General features: G+C 44.9%; 5 non-coding genes across 5 annotated transcripts; all 5 read left to right on the plus strand.

The window, feature by feature from the left end:
- Positions 1-341: 341 nt before the first annotated feature.
- On the plus strand, positions 342-653 carry LOC146854356 (signal recognition particle RNA). Its single transcript, XR_014958893.1, has one exon.
- A 3,407-nt stretch (positions 654-4,060) lies between these two features.
- LOC146854357 (signal recognition particle RNA) lies at positions 4,061-4,354 on the plus strand. Its single transcript, XR_014958900.1, has one exon.
- A 3,405-nt stretch (positions 4,355-7,759) lies between these two features.
- On the plus strand, positions 7,760-8,059 carry LOC146854358 (signal recognition particle RNA). The gene has a single exon (XR_014959328.1).
- A 3,408-nt stretch (positions 8,060-11,467) lies between these two features.
- On the plus strand, positions 11,468-11,767 carry LOC146854359 (signal recognition particle RNA). The gene has a single exon (XR_014959250.1).
- Positions 11,768-15,174: 3,407 nt separating this feature from the next.
- LOC146854360 (signal recognition particle RNA) lies at positions 15,175-15,474 on the plus strand. The gene has a single exon (XR_014959316.1).
- Positions 15,475-16,486: the final 1,012 nt, after the last annotated feature.

Raw genomic sequence — 16,486 nt, forward strand, 5'->3', positions numbered from 1 at the left:
CTCACTCTCCTTTCCCTTCTGTCCCTCTACCTGTCTCTCACTCTCTAAATACTAGTATTTATGTTGTATTCACTTCCCCGTCACAATCTTTCCGACCCTACTTCCTCTCTCCCTTCAATCAGTTCAACTCTCTTTTTTACTTTAGGAAACTCCACATCTTTTTTAAAGGCCCTTCCCATATTCACACTGCTTCTTGATAAGACATTTTTTTCCTTTCTTTGAAGGATAGTGAAATTGATTTTCTTGAAACATGGTTGGTAAACCATCAATTCATTCCACCTTACTTTATCATTATCCTTACTTATGGAATGCATTTCATCATTAGGACAGCTGCAGTGTTTGCCGGGCAAGGTGGCGTGTGCCTGTTGTCCTAGTTACTTGGGAGGCAGAGGTTTGTGGATTGCTTGAGCTCAGGGGTTCTGGGCTGCACTCAGCTGTGTTGATCAAGTGTCCATGCTGCATTGGGCATCAATATGGTGTTCTAGAGGGAGCTCTAGAGGGAGCTCTAGAATTTCTGGTTGTGTAACGAGAGGTGCACTGACCCAGGCTGGAAACAGAGCAGGCCAAAGCTTCCATGCCCATTGGTAGCAGGACAGCATCTGTGAGCAGTACGTGTAAAACAGCCTGAGCAAAATAGTGAGACCTAGCCTCTCTTTTTTGACTCAAATGTGAAAGTTTTGATTTTTACAAGGAGTAATAAATTATTATCCCAAAACCAAATCTTTGTTTTCCTTTTGATATTTTTCCAGGAAATATGATGAACATTTGAACTGGGCCACGCATTTCAGCATAGCAGACAATTCTACAGAATTGAGACATATTGCAACAACAAGCTAGCAGGCGGAGAGGACTGAAAACTCAGTGCAACCTAGAATAAATGGCTGTGTGATTTTCAGCAAGGATGACTCAAATGCATTCTTTCTTTTAGAGCACCTGTAGGATTAAACTGATCTGTCAAGTACAAAAGCATCCTTCATAGAGCAACTTAGAAATGCGCTTGCTGGCCCTTCTGCTGCATTTCTACGTCCAGCTCTAATTCATTTTTTGATTAGCCCTCATTCTTTTCATATGTGAATGAGAAGGAGAAATTACAGGGCCCTTCACTCTTTGAGCGAAACATGAAAAGACTGAGGGCTGTGCAACTCCCAAATGTTGGAGCCTCTGGCCTGTCGACCCTCGAACCTGCTCCTGCTCCAACCCGGCATCTCTTGTGGCCAGCAACCTCACAAACCCTGGAGGACCTGGCTACCTTTTGACTCTAAACCCCTGGGACTCCCATGAGTAGAGGCTCTACTCAAATCTACTTCTAATCCCTGGCAGCAGCCCGGAACCGCGAACCCTTCACACTCTGCACCCACCAAGCCTGGCCTGTGCCAGAGTGAACAAAGACCACAAGGACGACCCCACGGCGACTGTGACCCCGAGTCCGGCACCCAAGGACCTCCCTCGACACTCCTGAAGAAGCCTGCAGCCTCAGAACCAGGTGCCCCCCCAACCGCGATCAACAGAGGGTAAGATTTCCCGACACCAAAAGGTACCCCTGCACCCGGCGCTCCGCGGCCCCCTGTGCCCAATCCCGGGGTACCTACCTATCCTCCAACTACCCAACTTACCTCTCGAAGTGGTGGTGGCACCTGAAGAATCTTCGTCCCCGAGCTTGCAGTCTTTTTCTAAACCAGAGATTTCCCATTCAAATCAATTGAGCGCCCGAATGCTCAAAAGCACCCTGCACCCAGCAGTCCGAGTGGCCCTGGCAGTGCAACCTCTACATCTATCTACTTCCCCACTTGCCCTGGATAAGTGACCAGGAGCCCAGCTCCCACAGCCACGTGGCCTGCTAGTCAGCAGCCACCAACCAAGGCCCAACTACCTCTCATAGGATAACATTGGGCCTAACTCTCTCTGCACCCGGCCGCCCTTGTGCCGCTGAGGGTGAACCAACTGTACCTACCTGACCCTGGGAGACGCCTGAGTCTATGCCCAGAACCTTATCTCTGCCAGTCGAGTACTTACCTTTAAACCGATAACTCAATCTTCTCCATAGGGTAACATTGACTGGTTTTTCCTGAAATTTCTTCCAAGTGTGGACTTTTCAAAACTTAAAATATTCACCAAAAATCAGCCGAGTAACGAAAACGAAAATACTCACCTGCTATTAGGTGAGCTCCCAGTGCTGAATCTTGGTGCCCAGCACTGACTCTGAAAAATACTTACAACTGTACTTACCAGTAACCCAATTTTCTCCCATAGGAAATCATTGACTGTTTTTCTGTGAAATTTCTTCTAAGTGTCAATTTCTGCAAACTTTAAATATTCTTTAAAAATCGTATAATTTCTGAAAACGTAATTACTTACCTGTTTTGGATAAAGGTCCCAGTACTGAGTCTAGGCACCCAGTACTGGATTACAAAAGTAACGAGAACATACTATACCTGCAACTTGAATTTTCTGCCATAGGGAATCTTTGACTGTTTTCTATGAAATATTTTCTGTCAACTTTTAAAATAGCAAAATATTGTCTAAAACTCATCACAGTAATTAAGTCGACTTTTATCACTTGATTCCAAGTACTGACCCAGGACTGAATCTAGGATCCAGTCCTGGAAATCCAAAAGTAATCCTAAAAGTAATCTGTTGCAAATAACTTGAAACTTCCATTGAGCTCAATGCATTATTGTGTTTAAAATGTTGTTGCCTATTGCAACCACTTGTAACTTTCTACAAAAGTCAATTGCATATTGCAAAAGTATTTATATAAAGCATCTCATTCTGAGAAAGTATATTTTAATACCTATTGTTGGTTCTAAAATAAAAGAAGCATATATTTTTTGTAGATAAACCATTGGCCTAGAGTTCAGTTATTGAGTGTGTGAGACCATTTGCTGACTGAGTGTGTGCAACAAATGCTTTACACTGTCCTCTGATACTGCCTTACTGCTCGACCAAGCTACCACTTTAGAGAGTAAGGTTATATCTAACTTTAGCCTCTGCCAAACCTCTGGGGACTGTGGACTCTGTACACCCTGTACCTATTTGGGAACAGTATATACAGAGCCACTTTCTCACACTGCAGTTCTCCAATATAGGTCTGTCAAGATCATTACTCAATCTACCTTGATTTGGCACAGTATAAAATAGGTCAAGAAGTCTCCTATGAAAAGATATGCAAATCTGTTCGAATCACTTTCCCTAGTCAGGGGACCCACTAGCTGGAAGGGGCAGGGAGGACCAAAATAGCTCATCGGTATAGAACACTGCATGAGCAGCTGATTTTGAGGTGGTAGAAGATAGAGTAATCCAACTGGACCTCAATAAACGGTTTCCTAATGTGCAATAGCCCTGACCACCTCTGACGCAAAAGTGTAATCTCATACCTTTGCAGAATCAGGCATGCTTTCACCTGTTCAAGCTGAACTGACATTGGTCTTCTTGGCCAGCAGGAGTTCCTCTCTTGCAGCTGTTGAGGCTAGAGAACAGAATGACGTGTATTCATTCTTTATGGTAACTCTTCTAGCCCTCCCACTCCATACTACTTTAAAACTTCCGATGTTGCAGACGAGTTCCATCATTGTGACCCATGCTATTTTTCTCAATATTGGCTGGCTCGGCATAACAAGGGATGCCTACAGGACAGCCTAAATTGTGCCGGCAAGCTCCTACAGGGAGTCACTGGCAGATAAAGAGAAACTCAGCCCTAACCTGGCTCTTCTCTCTCACTCTCACTCTCCTTTCCCTTCTGTCCCTCTACCTGTCTCTCACTCTCTAAATACTAGTATTTATGTTGTATTCACTTCCCCGTCACAATCTTTCCGACCCTACTTCCTCTCTCCCTTCAATCAGTTCAACCCTCTTTTTTACTTTAGGAAACTCCACATCTTTTTTAAAGGCCCTTCCCATATTCACACTGCTTCTTGATAAGATATTTTTTTTCCTTTCTTTGAAGGATAGTGAAATTGATTTTCTTGAAACATGGTTGGTAAACCATCAATTCATTCCACCTTACTTTATCATTATCCTTACTTATGGAATGCATTTCATCATTAGGACAGCTGCTGTGTTTTCCGGGCAAGGTGGCGTGTGCCTGTTGTCCTAGTTACTTGGGAGGCTTGTGGATTGCTTGAGCTCAGGGGTTCTGGGCTGCACTCAGCTGTGTTGATCAGGTGTCCATGCTGCATTGGGCATCAATATGGTGTTCTAGAGGGAGCTCTAGAATTTCAGGTTGTGTAACGAGAGGTGCACCGACCCAGGCTGGAAACAGAGCCGGCCAAAGCTTCCATGCCCATTGGTAGCAGGACAGCACCTGTGAGCAGTACGAGTAAAACAGCCTGAGCAAAATAGTGAGACCTAGCCTCTCTTTTTTGACTCAAATGTGAAAGTTTTGATTTTTACAAGGTGTAATAAATTATTTTCCCAAAACCAAATCTTTGTTTTCCTTTTGATATTTTTCCAGGAAATATGATGAACATTTGAACTGGGCCACGCATTTCAGCATAGCAGACAATTCTTCAGAATTGAGACATATTGCAACAACAAGCTAGCAGGCGGAGAGGACTGAAAACACAGTGCAACCTAGAATAAATGGCTGTGTGATTTTCAGCAAGGATGACTCAAATGCATTCTTCCTTTTAGAGCACCTGTAGGATTAAACTGATCTGTCAAGTACAAAAGCATCCTTCATAGAGCAACTTAGAAATGCGCTTGCTGGCCCTTCTGCTGCATTTCTATGTCCAGCTCTAATTCATTTATTGATTAGCCCTCATTCTTTTCATATGTGAATGAGAAGGGGAAATTACAGGGCCCTTCACTCTTTGAGCGAAACATGAAAAGACTGAGGGCTGTGCAACTCCCAAACGTTGGAGCCTCTGGCCTGTCGACCCTCGAACCTGCTCCTGCTCCAACCCGGCATCTCTTGTGGCCAGCAACCTCACAAACCCTGGAGGACCTGGCTACCTTTTGACTCTAAACCCCTGGGACTCCCATGAGTAGAGGCTCTACTCAAATCTACTTCTAATCCCTGGCAGCAGCCCGGAACCGCGAACCCTTCACACTCTGCACCCACCAAGCCTGGCCTGTGCCAGAGTGAACAAAGACCACAAGGACGACCCCACGGCGACTGTGACCCCGAGTCCGGCACCCAAGGACCTCCCTCGACACTCCTGAAGAAGCCTGCAGCCTCAGAACCAGGTGCCCCCCCAACCGCGATCAACAGAGGGTAAGATTTCCCGACACCAAAAGGTACCCCTGCACCCGGCGCTCCGCGGCCCCCTGTGCCCAATCCCGGGGTACCTACCTATCCTCCAACTACCCAACTTACCTCTCGAAGTGGTGGTGGCACCTGAAGAATCTTCGTCCCCGAGCTTGCAGTCTTTTTCTAAACCAGAGATTTCCCATTCAAATCAATTGAGCGCCCGAATGCTCAAAAGCACCCTGCACCCAGCCGTCCGAGTGGCCCTGGCATTGCAACCTCTACATCTATCTACTTCCCCACTTGCCCTGGATAAGTGACCAGGAGCCCAGCTCCCACAGCCACGTGGACTGCTAGTCAGCAGCCACCAACCAAGGCCCCCCTACCTCTCATAGGATAACATTGGGCCTAACTCTCTCTGCACCCGGCCGCCCTTGTGCCGCTGAGGGTGAACCAACTGTACCTACCTGACCCTGGGAGACGCCTGAGTCTATGCCCAGAACCTTAACTCTGCCAGTCGAGTACTTACCTTTAAACCGATAACTCAATCTTCTCCATAGGGTAACATTGACTGGTTTTTCCTGAAATTTCTTCCGTGTGGACTTTTCAAAACTTAAAATATTCACCAAAAATCAGCCGAGTAACGAAAACGAAAATACTCACCTGCTATTAGGTGAGCTCCCAGTGCTGGATCTTGGTGCCCAGCACTGACTCTGAAAAATACTTACAACTGTACTTACCAGTAACCCAATTTTCTCCCATAGGAAATCATTGACTGTTTTTCTGTGAAATTTCTTCTAAGTGTCAATTTCTGCAAACTTTAAATATTCTTTAAAAATCGTATAATTTCTGAAAACGTAATTATTTACCTGTTTTGGATAAAGGTCCCAGTACTGAGTCTAGGCACCCAGTACTGGATTACAAAAGTAACGAGAACATACTATACCTGCAACTTGAATTTTCTGCCATAGGGAATCTTAGACTGTTTTCTATGAAATATTTTCTGTCAACTTTTAAAATAGCAAAATATTGTGTAAAAATCATCACAGTAATTAAGTCGACTTTTATCACTTGATTCCAAGTACTGACCCAGGACTGAATCTAGGATCCAGTCCTGGAAATCCAAAAGTAATCCTAAAAGTAATCTGTTGCAAATAACTTGAAACTTCCATTGAGCTCAATGCATTATTGTGTTTAAAATGTTGTTGCCTATTGCAACCACTTGTAACTTTCTACAAAAGTCAATTGCATATTGCAAAAGTATTTATATAAAGCATCTCATTCTGAGAAAGTATATTTTAATACCTATTGTTGGTTCTAAAATAAAACAAGCATATCTTTTTTGTAGATAAACCATTGGCCTAGAGTTCAGTTATTGAGTGTGTGAGACCATTTGCTGACTGAGTGTGTGCAACAAATGCTTTACACTGTCCTCTGATACTGCCTTACTGCTCGACCAAGCTACCACTTTAGAGAGTAAGGTTATATCTAACTCTAGCCTCTGCCAAACCTCTGGGGACTGTGGACTCTGTACACCCTGTACCTATTTGGGAACAGTATATACAGAGCCACTTTCTCACACTGCAGTTCTCCAATATAGGTCTGTCAAGATCATTACTCAATCTACCTTGATTTAGCACAGTATAAAATAGGTCAAGAAGTCTCCTATGAAAAGATATGCAAATCTGTTCGAATCACTTTCCCTAGTCAGGGGACCCACTAGCTGGAAGGGGCAGGGAGGACCAAAATAGCTCATCGGTATAGAACACTGCATGAGCAGCTGATTTTGAGGTGGTAGAAGATAGAGTAATCCAACTGGACCTCAATAAACGGTTTCCTAATGTGCAATAGCCCCTGACCACCTCTGACGCAAAAGTGTAATCTCATACCTTTGCAGAATCAGGCATGCTTTCACCTGTTCAAGCTGAACTGACATTGGTCTTCTTGGCCAGCAGGAGTTCCTCTCTTGCAGCTGTTGAGGCTAGAGAACAGAATGACGTGTATTCATTCTTTATGGTAACTCTTCTAGCCCTCCCACTCCATACTACTTTAAAACTTCCAATGTTGCAGACGAGTTCCATCATTGTGACCCATGCTATTTTTCTCAATATTGGCTGGCTCGGCATAACAAGGGATGCCTACAGGACAGCCTAAATTGTGCCGGCAAGCTTCTACAGGGAGTCACTGGCAGATAAAGAGAAACTCAGCCCTAACCTGGCTCTTCTCTCTCACTCTCACTCTCCTTTCCCTTCTGTCCCTCTACCTGTCTCTCACTCTCTAAATACTAGTATTTATGTTGTATTCACTTCCCCGTCACAATCTTTCCGACCCTACTTCCTCTCTCCCTTCAATCAGTTCAACCCTCTTTTTTACTTTAGGAAACTCCACATCTTTTTTAAAGGCCCTTCCCATATTCACACTGCTTCTTGATAAGACATTTTTTTCCTTTCTTTGAAGGATAGTGAAATTGATTTTCTTGAAACATGGTTGGTAAACCATCAATTCATTCCACCTTACTTTATCATTATCCTTACTTATGGAATGCATTTCATCATTAGGACAGCTGCAGTGTTTGCCGGGCAAGGTGGTGTGTGCCTGTTGTCCTAGTTACTTGGGAGGCAGAGGCTTGTGGATTGCTTGAGCTCAGGGGTTCTGGGCTGCACTCAGCTGTGTTGATCAGGTGTCCATGCTGCATTGGGCATCAATATGGTGTTCTAGAGGGAGCTCTAGAATTTCAGGTTGTGTAACGAGAGGTGCACCGACCCAGGCTGGAAACAGAGCAGGCCAAAGCTTCCATGCCCATTGGTAGCAGGACAGCATCTGTGAGCAGTACGTGTAAAACAGCCTGAGCACAATAGTGAGACCTAGCCTCTCTTTTTTGACTCAAATGTGAAAGTTTTGATTTTTACAAGGTGTAATAAATTATTTTCCCAAAACCAAATCTTTGTTTTCCTTTTGATATTTTTCCAGGAAATATGATGAACATTTGAACTGGGCCACGCATTTCAGCATAGCAGACAATTCTCCATAATTAAGACATATTGCAACAACAAGCTAGCAGGCGGAGAGGACTGAAAACTCAGTGCAACCTAGAATAAATGGCTGTGTGATTTTCAGCAAGGATGACTCAAATGCATTCTTCCTTTTAGAGCACCTGTAGGATTAAACTGATCTGTCAAGTACAAAAGCATCCTTCATAGAGCAACTTAGAAATGCGCTTGCTGGCCCTTCTGCTGCATTTCTACGTCCAGCTCTAATTCATTTTTTGATTAGCCCTCATTCTTTTCATATGTGAATGAGAAGGAGAAATTACAGGGCCCTTCACTCTTTGAGCGAAACATGAAAAGACTGAGGGCTGTGCAACTCCCAAACGTTGGAGCCTCTGGCCTGTCGACCCTCGAACCTGCTCCTGCTCCAACCCGGCATCTCTTGTGGCCAGCAACCTCACAAACCCTGGAGGACCTGGCTACCTTTTGACTCTAAACCCCTGGGACTCCCATAAGTAGAGGCTCTACTCAAATCTACTTCTAATCCCTGGCAGCAGCCCGGAACCGCGAACCCTTCACACTCTGCACCCACCAAGCCTGGCCTGTGCCAGAGTGAACAAAGACCACAAGGACGACCCCACGGCGACTGTGACCCCGAGTCCGGCACCCAAGGACCTCCCTCGACACTCCTGAAGAAGCCTGCAGCCTCAGAACCAGGTGCCCCCCCAACCGCGATCAACAGAGGGTAAGATTTCCCGAAACCAAAAGGTACCCCTGCACCCGGCGCTCCGCGGCCCCCTGTGCCCAATCCCGGGGTACCTACCTATCCTCCAACTACCCAACTTACCTCTCGAAGTGGTGGTGGCACCTGAAGAATCTTCGTCCCCGAGCTTGCAGTCTTTTTCTAAACCAGAGATTTCCCGTTCAAATCAATTGAGCGCCCGAATGCTCAAATGCACCGTGCACCCAGCCGTCCGAGTGGCCCTGGCAGTGCAACCTCTACATCTATCTACTTCCCCACTTGCCCTGGATAAGTGACCAGGAGCCCAGCTCCCACAGCCACGTGGCCTGCTAGTCAGCAGCCACCAACCAAGGCCCCCCTACCTCTCATAGGATAACATTGGGCCTAACTCTCTTTGCACCCGGCCGCCCTTGTGCCGCTGAGGGTGAACCAACTGTACCTACCTGACCCTGGGAGATGCCTGAGTCTATGCCCAGAACCTTAACTCTGCCAGTCGAGTACTTACCTTTAAACCGATAACTCAATCTTCTCGATAGGGTAACATTGACTGGTTTTTCCTGAAATTTCTTCCAAGTGTGGACTTTTCAAAACTTAAAATATTCACCAAAAATCAGCCGAGTAACGAAAACGAAAATACTCACCTGCTATTAGGTGAGCTCCCAGTGCTGGATCTTGGTGCCCAGCACTGACTCTGAAAAATACTTACAACTGTACTTACCAGTAACCCAATTTTCTCCCATAGGAAATCATTGACTGTTTTTCTGTGAAATTTCTTTTTAAGTGTCAATTTCTGCAAACTTTAAATATTCTTTAAAAATCGTATAATTTCTGAAAACGTAATTACTTACCTGTTTTGGATAAAGGTCCCAGTACTGAGTCTAGGCACCCAGTACTGGATTACAAAAGTAATGAGAACATACTATACCTGCAACTTGAATTTTCTGCCATAGGGAATCTTTGACTGTTTTCTATGAAATATTTTCTGTCAACTTTTAAAATAGCAAAATATTGTCTAAAAATCATCACAGTAATTAAGTCGACTTTTATCACTTGATTCCAAGTACTGACCCAGGACTGAATCTAGGATCCAGTCCTGGAAATCCAAAAGTAATCCTAAAAGTAATCTGTTGCAAATAACTTGAAACTTCCATTGAGCTCAATGCATTATTGTGTTTAAAATGTTGTTGACTATTGCAACCACTTGTAACTTTCTACAAAAGTCAATTGCATATTGCAAAAGTATTTATATAAAGCATCTCATTCTGAGAAAGTATATTTTAATACCTATTGTTGGTTCTAAAATAAAACAAGCATATATTTTTTGTAGATAAACCATTGGCCTAGAGTTCAGTTATTGAGTGTGTGAGACCATTTGCTGACTGAGTGTGTGCAACAAATGCTTTACACTGTCCTCTGATACTGCCTTACTGCTCGACCAAGCTACCACTTTAGAGAGTAAGGTTATATCTAACTTTAGCCTCTGCCAAACCTCTGGGGACTGTGGACTCTGTACACCCTGTACCTATTTGGGAACAGTATATACAGAGCCACTTTCTCACACTGCAGTTCTCCAATATAGGTCTGTCAAGATCATTACTCAATCTACCTTGATTTGGCACAGTATAAAATAGGTCAAGAAGTCTCCTATGAAAAGATATGCAAATCTGTTCGAATCACTTTCCCTAGTCAGGGGACCCACTAGCTGGAAGGGACAGGGAGGACCAAAATAGCTCATCGGTGTAGAACACTGCATGAGCAGCTGATTTTGAGGTGGTAGAAGATAGAGTAATCCAACTGGACCTCAATAAACGGTTTCCTAATGTGCAATAGCCCCTGACCACCTCTGAGGCAAAAGTGTAATCTCATACCTTTGCAGAATCAGGCATGCTTTCACCTGTTCAAGCTGAACTGACATTGGTCTTCTTGGCCAGCAGGAGCTCCTCTCTTGCAGCTGTTGAGGCTAGAGAACAGAATGACGTGTATTCATTCTTTATGGTAACTCTTCTAGCCCTCCCACGCCATACTACTTTAAAACTTCCGATGTTGCAGACGAGTTCCATCATTGTGACCCATGCTATTTTTCTCAATATTGGCTGGCTCGGCATAACAAGGGATGCCTACAGGACAGCCTAAATTGTGCCTGCAAGCTTCTACAGGGAGTCACTGGCAGATAAAGAGAAACTCAGCCCTAACCTGGCTCTTCTCTCTCACTCTCACTCTCCTTTCCCTTCTGTCCCTCTACCTGTCTCTCACTCTCTAAATACTAGTATTTATGTTGTATTCACTTCCCCGTCACAATCTTTCCGACCCTACTTCCTCTCTCCCTTCAATCAGTTCAACCCTCTTTTTTACTTTAGGAAACTCCACATCTTTTTTAAAGGCCCTTCCCATATTCACACTGCTTCTTGATAAGACATTTTTTTCCTTTCTTTGAAGGATAGTGAAATTGATTTTCTTGAAACATGGTTGGTAAACCATCAATTCATTCCACCTTACTTTATCATTATCCTTACTTATGGAATGCATTTCATCATTAGGACAGCTGCAGTGTTTGCCGGGCAAGGTGGCGTGTGCCTGTTGTCCTAGTTACTTGGGAGGCAGAGGCTTGTGGATTGCTTGAGCTCAGGGGTTCTGGGCTGCACTCAGCTGTGTTGATCAGGTGTCCATGCTGCATTGGGCATCAATATGGTGTTCTAGAGGGAGCTCTAGAATTTCAGGTTGTGTAACGAGAGGTGCACCGACCCAGGCTGGAAACAGAGCCGGCCAAAGCTTCCATGCCCATTGGTAGCAGGACAGCACCTGTGAGCAGTACGTGTAAAACAGCCTGAGCAAAATAGTGAGACCTAGCCTCTCTTTTTTGACTCAAATGTGAAAGTTTTGATTTTTACAAGGTGTAATAAATTATTTTCCCAAAACCAAATCTTTGTTTTCCTTTTGATATTTTTCCAGGAAATATGATGAACATTTGAACTGGGCCACGCATTTCAGCATAGCAGACAATTCTCCAGAATTGAGACATATTGCAACAACAAGCTAGCAGGCGGAGAGGACTGAAAACTCAGTGCAACCTAGAATAAATGGCTGTGTGATTTTCAGCAAGGATGACTCAAATGCATTCTTCCTTTTAGAGCACCTGTAGGATTAAACTGATCTGTCAAGTACAAAAGCATCCTTCATAGAGCAACTTAGAAATGCGCTTGCTGGCCCTTCTGCTGCATTTCTACGTCCAGCTCTAATTTATTTTTTGATTAGCCCTCATTCTTTTCATATGTGAATGAGAAGGAGAAATTACAGGGCCCTTCACTCTTTGAGCGAAACATGAAAAGACTGAGGGCTGTGCAACTCCCAAACGTTGGAGCCTCTGGCCTGTCGACCCTCGAACCTGCTCCTGCTCCAACCCGGCATCTCTTGTTGCCAGCAACCTCACAAACCCTGGAGGACCTGGCTACCTTTTGACTCTAAACCCCTGGGACTCCCATGAGTAGAGGCTCTACTCAAATCTACTTCTAATCCCTGGCAGCAGCCCGGAACCGCGAACCCTTCACACTCTGCACCCACCAAGCCTGGCCTGTGCCAGAGTGAACAAAGACCACAAGGACGACCCCACGGCGACTGTGACCCCGAGTCCGGCACCCAAGGACCTCCCTCGACACTCCTGAAGAAGCCTGCAGCCTCAGAACCAGGTGCCCCCCCAACCGCGATCAACAGAGGGTAAGATTTCCCGACACCAAAAGGTACCCCTGCACCCGGCGCTCCGCGGCCCCCTGTGCCCAATCCCGGGGTACCTACCTATCCTCCAACTACCCAACTTACCTCTCGAAGTGGTGGTGGCACCTGAAGAATCTTCGTCCCCGAGCTTGCAGTCTTTTTCTAAACCAGAGATTTCCCATTCAAATCAATTGAGCGCCCGAATGCTCAAAAGCACTCTGCACCCAGCCGTCCGAGTGGCCCTGGCAGTGCAACCTCTACATCAATCTACTTCCCCACTTGCCCTGGATAAGTGACCAGGAGCCCAGCTCCCACAGCCACGTGGCCTGCTAGTCAGCAGCCACCAACCAAGGCCCCCTACCTCTCATAGGATAACATTGGGCCTAACTCTCTCTGCACCCGGCCGCCCTTGTGCCGCTGAGGGTGAACCAACTGTACCTACCTGACCCTGGGAGACGCCTGAGTCTATGCCCAGAACCTTAACTCTGCCAGTCGAGTACTTACCTTTAAACCGATAACTCAATCTTCTCCATAGGGTAACATTGACTGGTTTTTCCTGAAATTTCTTCCAAGTGTGGACTTTTCAAAACTTAAAATATTCACCAAAAATCAGCCGAGTAACGAAAACGAAAATACTCACCTGCTATTAGGTGAGCTCCCAGTGCTGGATCTTGGTGCCCAGCACTGACTCTGAAAAATACTTACAACTGTACTTACCAGTAACCCAATTTTCTCCCATAGGAAATCATTGACTGTTTTTCTGTGAAATTTCTTTTTAAGTGTCAATTTCTGCAAACTTTAAATATTCTTTAAAAATCGTATAATTTCTGAAAACGTAATTACTTACCTGTTTTGGATAAAAGTCCCAGTACTGAGTCTAGGCACCCAGTACTGGATTACAAAAGTAACGAGAACATACTATACCTGCAACTTGAATTTTCTGCCATAGGCAATCTTTGACTGTTTTCTATGAAATATTTTCTGTCAACTTTTAAAATAGCAAAATATTGTCTAAAAATCATCACAGTAATTAAGTCGACTTTTATCACTTGATTCCAAGTACTGACCCAGGACTGAATCTAGGATCCAGTCCTGGAAATCCAAAAGTAATCCTAAAAGTAATCTGTTGCAAATAACTTGAAACTTCCATTGAGCTCAATGCATTATTGTGTTTAAAATGTTGTTGCCTATTGCAACCACTTGTAACTTTCTACAAAAGTCAATTGCATATTGCAAAAGTATTTATATAAAGCATCTCATTCTGAGAAAGTATATTTTAATACCTATTGTTGGTTCTAAAATAAAACAAGCATATATTTTTTGTAGATAAACCATTGGCCTAGAGTTCAGTTATTGAGTGTGTGAGACCATTTGCTGACTGAGTGTGTGCAACAAATGCTTTACACTGTCCTCTGATACTGCCTTACTGCTCGACCAAGCTACCACTTTAGAGAGTAAGGTTATATCTAACTTTAGCCTCTGCCAAACCTCTGGGGACTGTGGACTCTGTACACCCTGTACCTATTTGGGAACAGTATATACAGAGCCACTTTCTCACACTGCAGTTCTCCAATATAGGTCTGTCAAGATCATTACTCAATCTACCTTGATTTGGCACAGTATAAAATAGGTCAAGAAGTCTCCTATGAAAAGATATGCAAATCTGTTCGAATCACTTTCCCTAGTCAGGGGACCCACTAGCTGGAAGGGACAGGGAGGACCAAAATAGCTCATCGGTGTAGAACACTGCATGAGCAGCTGATTTTGAGGTGGTAGAAGATAGAGTAATCCAACTGGACCTCAATAAACGGTTTCCTAATGTGCAATAGCCCCTGACCACCTCTGAGGCAAAAGTGTAATCTCATACCTTTGCAGAATCAGGCATGCTTTCACCTGTTCAAGCTGAACTGACATTGGTCTTCTTGGCCAGCAGGAGTTCCTCTCTTGCAGCTGTTGAGGCTAGAGAACAGAATGACGTGTATTCATTCTTTATGGTAACTCTTCTAGCCCTCCCACTCCATACTACTTTAAAACTTCCGATGTTGCAGACGAGTTCCATCATTGTGACCCATGCTATTTTTCTCAATATTGGCTGGCTCGGCATAACAAGGGATGCCTACAGGACAGCCTAAATTGTGCCTGCAAGCTTCTACAGGGAGTCACTGGCAGATAAAGAGAAACTCAGCCCTAACCTGGCTCTTCTCTCTCACTCTCACTCTCCTTTCCCTTCTGTCCCTCTACCTGTCTCTCACTCTCTAAATACTAGTATTTATGTTGTATTCACTTCCCCGTCACAATCTTTCCGACCCTACTTCCTCTCTCCCTTCAATCAGTTCAACCCTCTTTTTTACTTTAGGAAACTCCACATCTTTTTTAAAGGCCCTTCCCATATTCACACTGCTTCTTGATAAGACATTTTTTTCCTTTCTTTGAAGGATAGTGAAATTGATTTTCTTGAAACATGGTTGGTAAACCATCAATTCATTCCACCTTACTTTATCATTATCCTTACTTATGGAATGCATTTCATCATTAGGACAGCTGCAGTGTTTGCCGGGCAAGGTGGCGTGTGCCTGTTGTCCTAGTTACTTGGGAGGCAGAGGCTTGTGGATTGCTTGAGCTCAGGGGTTCTGGGCTGCACTCAGCTGTGTTGATCAGGTGTCCATGCTGCATTGGGCATCAATATGGTGTTCTAGAGGGAGCTCTAGAATTTCAGGTTGTGTAATGAGAGGTGCACCGACCCAGGCTGGAAACAGAGCCGGCCAAAGCTTCCATGCCCATTGGTAGCAGGACAGCACCTGTGAGCAGTACGTGTAAAACAGCCTGAGCAAAATAGTGAGACCTAGCCTCTCTTTTTTGACTCAAATGTGAAAGTTTTGATTTTTACAAGGTGTAATAAATTATTTTCCCAAAACCAAATCTTTGTTTTCCTTTTGATATTTTTCCAGGAAATATGATGAACATTTGAACTGGGCCACGCATTTCAGCATAGCAGACAATTCTCCAGAATTGAGACATATTGCAACAACAAGCTAGCAGGCGGAGAGGACTGAAAACTCAGTGCAACCTAGAATAAATGGCTGTGTGATTTTCAGCAAGGATGACTCAAATGCATTCTTCCTTTTAGAGCACCTGTAGGATTAAACTGATCTGTCAAGTACAAAAGCATCCTTCATAGAGCAACTTAGAAATGCGCTTGCTGGCCCTTCTGCTGCATTTCTACGTCCAGCTCTAATTCATTTTTTGATTAGCCCTCATTCTTTTCATATGTGAATGAGAAGGAGAAATTACAGGGCCCTTCACTCTTTGAGCGAAACATGAAAAGACTGAGGGCTGTGCAACTCCCAAACGTTGGAGCCTCTGGCCTGTCGACCCTCAAACCTGCTCCTGCTCCAACCCGGCATCTCTTGTTGCCAGCAACCTCACAAACCCTGGAGGACCTGGCTACCTTTTGACTCTAAACCCCTGGGACTCCCATGAGTAGAGGCTCTACTCAAATCTACTTCTAATCCCTGGCAGCAGCCCGGAACCGCGAACCCTTCACACTCTGCACCCACCAAGCCTGGCCTGTGCCAGAGTGAACAAAGACCACAAGGACGACCCCACGGCGACTGTGACCCCGAGTCCGGCACCCAAGGACCTCCCTCGACACTCCTGAAGAAGCCTGCAGCCTCAGAACCAGGTGCCCCCCCAACCGCGATCAACAGAGGGTAAGATTTCCCGACACCAAAAGGTACCCCTGCACCCGGCGCTCCGCGGCCCCCTGTGCCCAATCCCGGGGTACCTACCTATCCTCCAACTACCCAACTTACCTCTCGAAGTGGTGGTGGCACCTGAAGAATCTTCGTCCCCGAGCTTGCAGTC

This window comes from Triturus cristatus, chromosome 4_1, assembly GCF_964204655.1.
Source record: "Triturus cristatus chromosome 4_1, aTriCri1.1, whole genome shotgun sequence".
NCBI classification, from domain to species: Eukaryota; Metazoa; Chordata; class Amphibia; order Caudata; family Salamandridae; genus Triturus; species Triturus cristatus.